The following is a 5,472-nucleotide window of genomic DNA, read 5'->3' as shown; positions in this document are numbered from 1 at the left end:
GCCACCCCTCATAGCCTGGTTACTCTTTAGGTTTCTTCCTAGGTTTTTGGCCTTTCTAGGGAGTTTTTCCTAGGGAGTTTTTCCTAGGGAGTTTTTCCTAGCCACCGTGCTTCTTTCACATGCTTTGCTTGCTGTTTGGGGTTTTAGGCTGGGTTTCTGTACAGCACTTTGAGATATCAGCTGATGTACGAAGGGCTATATAAAAATAAATTTGATTTGATTTGCTGGGGTATTTGTATTTATTATGGATCCCCATTAGTTCCTGTCAAAGCAGCAGCTACTCTTCCTGGGGTTTATTATGGATCCCCATTAGTTCCTGCCAAGGCAGCAGCTACTCTTCCTGGGGTTTATTATGGATCCCCATTAGTTCCTGCCAAGGCAGCAGCTACTCTTCCTGGGGTTAGATGCAAGCCTCACAACTGAGACTCTTGTATAAACAGGATTATGGTAATGTGGCTGTACTGTCTTTCCTGAGGTCACCAAATTGTACCAAACGGACCAGTTCGTAGCTGGCTACTTCACCGACCTTTTATACATTCTCCAGAACATGGATATTGTTCAGTTCTCAAGTTCTGTGATGTGGAAGAAGTTCCTTTGTTCTCTCTATGAAAACTCACTCTCTCTTATACTCTGGCCATGAGGAGAGAACTCCTCGAGGAATTTATGACCTGCCTAACAGAGCCTGGGTGTAGGGGGAAGACAGAGAGGTGGTGAGAGAGAGAGGGGGGGGCAGTGGGGGGGTGGACTCGTTATCTCCAAAGAGGGCAACGTTATGACACCGCTGTTCCATAAGGTGTTTCTTTTATCTGTTTTTTTAAATAAAATGTTATGTAAAATGTATAAAATATATATATAAAATGGGGACTGTGAAGAGACCTCTGGTGGCATGTCTTGTGGGGTATGCATGGGTGTCTGAGCTGTGTGCCAGTAGTTTAGACAGACAGCTTGGTGCATTCAACATGTCAATACCTCTCACAAATACAAGTAGTGATGAAGTCAATCTCTCCTCCACAGATTGACAATAATGTTAGCTCTCTGTGTTTCATCCAATGGCCAGCCATGCTGCCCTGTTCTGAGCCAATTGCAATCTTCCTAAGTCCTTTTTTGTGGCACCTGACCACACGACTGAACAGTAGTCAAGGTGTGACAAAACTAGGGCCTGTAGGACCTGCCTCGTTGATAGTGTTGTTAAGAAGGTAGAAACTGGGGCCTGTAGGACCTGCTTTGTTGATAGTGTTGTTAAGAAGGCAGAGCATCACTTTATTATGGACAGACTTCTCCCCATCTTAAATACTACTGGATCAATATGTTTTGACCATGACAGTTTATAATCTAGTGTTACTCCAAGCAGTTTAGTCATCTCAACTTGCTCAATTTCCACAATATTTATTACAAGATTTAGTTGAGGTTTAGGGTTTAGTGAGTGTTTTGTTCCAAATACATTTTTTACATTTTACATTTTAGTAATTTAGCAGACGCTCTTATCCAGAGCGACTTACAGTAGTGAATGCATACATTTCATACATTTTTTTCTGTGCTGGCCCCCCGTGGGAATCAAACCCACAACCCTGGTGTTGCAAACACCATGCTCTACCAACTGAGCTACAGGGAAGGCTAAATACAATGCTTTTAGTTTTAGAAATGTTTAGGGCTAATTTATTCCTTGCCACCCACTCTGAAACTAACTGCAGCTCTTTGTTAACCTCCCTGGGCAAGGTGGGATGCTCATAAATGCTATAACTTCAATTTCTCAAACATATGACTATTTTACACCATTTTAAAGACAAGACTCTCGTTAATCTAAACACATTGTCCGATTTCAAAAAGGTTTACAGCGAAAGCAAAACATTAGATTATGTCAGGCGAGTACCCTGCCAAAAATAATCACACAGCCATTTTCAAAGCAAGCATATATGTCACAAAAACCAAAACCACAGCTAAACGCAGCACTAACCTTTGATGTTCTTCATCAGATGACACTCCTAGGACATTATGTTATACAATACATGCATGTTTTGTTCAATCAAGTTCATATTTATATCAAAAAACAGCTTTTTACATTAGCATGTGATGTTCAGAACTAGCATAACCACCGCAAACTTCCGGTGAATTTACTAAATTACTCACGATTAACGTTCACAAAATAGATAACAATTATTTTAAGAATTATAGATACAGAACTCCTTTATGCAATCGCGGTGTCAGATTTTAAAATAGCTTTTCGGCGAAAGCACATTTTGCAATATTCTGAGTAGATAGCCCGGCCACCACGGCTAGCTAATTTGACACCCACCAAGTTTGGCCCTCAACAAACTCGGATTTACTATAAGAAAAATTGGATTACCTTTGCTGTTCTTCATCAGAATGCACTCCCAGGACTTCTACTTCAACAACAAATATTGTTTTGGTTCGAAATAATCCATAGTTATATTCAAATAGCTCCGTTTTGTTTGTGCGTTCAGGTCAGTATCCGAAGGGTGACGCACGAGCGCATTTCATGACAAAAGAATTCAAAATATTCCATTACCGTACTTCGATGCATGTCAAACGCTGTTTAAAATCAATTTTTATGCAATTTTTCTCATAAAATAGCGATAATATTCCAACCGGGCGACGTTGTATTTATTCAAAGACTGAAAGAAAAACATGGAGTCGTCTCGTGGACGCGCATCTCCAGTGTCATTGTTCCCTGCCTGACCACTCACAAAAACTCTTGCTGTTTTTCGCCCAGAGGCTGCAGAGACGTCATTCCACTTTCTGGCGCCTTCTGAGAGCCAATGGAAGCCTTAGAAAATGTCACGTTACAGCAGAGATGCTGTATTTTTGATAGAGATGCCACAGAAGGAGAACAAATTGTCAGAGAGGGCACTTCCTGTATGGAATCTTAGGTTTTGGCCTGCCATATGAGTTCTGTTATACTCACAGACTCCATTCAAACAGTTTTAAAAACTTTAGAGTGTTTTCTATCCAAATCTACTAATATGCATATTCTCGTTTCTGGGCAAGAGTAGTAACCAGTTTAAATCGGGTACGTTTCTTATCCGGCCGTGCAAATACTGCCCCCTAGCCCCAAAAGGTTACGTGTTGCAGTCATTTCAGTCACTCTAGAAGCTGACGTGTATAGTGTTGAGTCATCCGCATACATAGAAACTCTGGCTTTACTCAAAGTCAGTATCATGTCGTTAGTAAAAATTGAAAAAAGCAAGGGGCCTAAACAGCTACCCAGGGGAATTCCTGATTCTAACTGGACATGCCACTGACTTTGAGTAAAGCCAGAGATTGTTACCCCAGGAAATCTTAAGTCTTATTACATACAGCCGGGAAAAACTATTGGATATAAGAGCAATGTCAACTTACCAACATTGCGACCAGGAATACGACTTTCCCGAAATAGATCCTCTCTTCGGACCACCACCCAGGACAATGGATCTAATCCCAGCAACTGACCGAAAACAACAGCGATGCAGAGGGGGCAGACGGAGCGTTCTTCTGGTCAGGCTTCGAAAACAGACACATCACTCTCCGCTCCCAAGCATACTACTCGCCAATGTCCAGTCTATTGACAACAAGGTAGACGAAATTCAAGCGAGGGTTGCCTTCCAGAGAGACATCTGAGATTGTAACATTTCCTGTTTCACAGAAACATGGCTCTCTCGGGATATGCTGTCGGAATCAGTTCAGCCACCGGGCTTCTCCATGTATCGCGCCGACAGAGATAAACCCCTCTCTGGGAAGAGAAATGGCGGGGGGTGTCTGCTTTATGATTAACGACTCATGGTGTAATCATAACAACATACAGGAACTCAAGTCCTTCTGCTCACCCAACCTAGAATTCCTTACAATCAAATGTCGGCCATTCTACCTACCAAGATAATTCTCGTCAGTTATAGTCACAGCTGTGTACATCCCCCCCCCCCCCCCTCAAGTGAACAAAGGTGTTTCATGGTTTACCTTGATCAGCTGTGGGGCAGGCGAGGGGCGGCTGTAAAGGTGTTTAATGTATTCAGGCTGTAAAGGTGTTTAATGTATTCAGACTGTAAAGGTGTTCAATGTATTCATGCTGTAAAGGTGTTTCATGGTTTACCTTGTATTCACGCTGTAAAGGTGTTTCATGTATTCAGACTGTAAAGGTATTTCATGGTTTACCTTGTATTCACGCGGGGGCGCTGTAAAGGTGTTTCATGGTACCTTGCAGGCGAGGGCTGTACAGACGGGTATTTCATGGTTTACCTTGTATTCACGCTGTAAAGGTGTTTAATGTATTCAGACTGTAAAGGTATTTCATGGTTTACCTTGTATTCAGGCTGTAAAGGTGTTTCAGACAAGATACTATTCCCTTATTGAATATTTATTGAGACATCACAGGTAGACCTGATTGACAGGGAAGTCCCGCTACAGAGGAATAGGGGGGGAAAGCAGATTTCTGTTAGAATGGGTTTTTAATTGGGTTTTAATGTGTAGGAAGGCTTGAACCAGGTAAACAACAACATGTAGTAAAACAGTACATACTGGTCGTGTGTATAGAATTTGTATTTAAATGGAAAACTTTATTTTTTGGTACAGTTCAATGGATCGTAAAGTTTACAGCCTTCTTGTTGGTCAACTGCAATTTACAGAGTTATTTTAATGAGCTGGCTAGAGATTATATAATGTATTAAAGACGCTGAACATACGAAGGTATTCTCAATTCTATACATCGTAAAAAAACGCTGTACTTGTACACATCTGGGTTGTATTCATCAGTCGCAAAAAATGTTCTGTAACGGAACAACTTCAAGTGTTTGTTGTTTGGTGCCTTATAAGATGAAATTTATTCAGACAAAACTCAAAATTCTATACATTATATTAAAACATATTCAGGCATTCCAAAGTATACATCCAAGCATCTACAAACAGATGGAATGGAACAGGTCATATACACGACTCCAACAGACCAAACATGAAACGTTTCCTAATATTCAGACGAAGGCATAGTGAGTTCAGAGTTGGGTTATTTCATCACAGGTAGACCTGATACCAATACGTTAAGCCCACGGACTGAGATATCGCATCTCTGTATCTGTCCCAATTATGGCGTCTGAGAGCCTCAGTGGCGCTGCCCATGCTATCTCCATTTTGAAGTAGTCCATTTTTCTTCATCTATTTCTACGTTGGTAAACAAACTGAAAGGGTGCACACTGGAGGGTGTTGTCTGAACAGGTATAAAGACAAGATTAGTGATTTACTGCCCCCTGGAGGGTGATGTCTGAACAGGTATAAAGACAAGGTTGGTGATTTACTGCCCCCTGGAGGGTGATGTCTGAACAGGTATAACGACAAGGATGGTGATTTACTGCCCCCTGGAGGCTGATGTCTGAACAGGTATAAAGACAAGGATGGTGATTTACTGCCACCTGGAGGGTGATGACTGAACAGGTATAAAGACAAGGATGGTGATTTACTGCCCCCTGGAGGGTGATGTCTGAACAGGTA

General features: G+C 41.7%; 1 protein-coding gene across 2 annotated transcripts in view; it reads right to left on the bottom strand.

Annotated features, from left to right (window-relative positions):
* Positions 1-4,521: 4,521 nt before the first annotated feature.
* Positions 4,522-5,472, bottom strand: part of chordc1b (cysteine and histidine-rich domain (CHORD) containing 1b) — a 37,681-nt gene continuing 36,730 nt past the window's right edge. For both annotated transcript variants that reach the window (XM_082958340.1, XM_082958341.1), the window contains one exon: positions 4,522-5,472. This exon is cut by the window's right edge and continues 4,461 nt beyond it. The gene's annotated coding sequence lies outside the window, so the exon portion shown is untranslated.

This window comes from Salmo salar, chromosome 11 (assembly GCF_965601325.2).
Source record: "Salmo salar chromosome 11, fSalSal1, whole genome shotgun sequence".
In the NCBI taxonomy this organism is placed as follows: Eukaryota; Metazoa; Chordata; class Actinopteri; order Salmoniformes; family Salmonidae; genus Salmo; species Salmo salar.
This window is presented reverse-complemented; position numbering and strand designations above follow the sequence as displayed.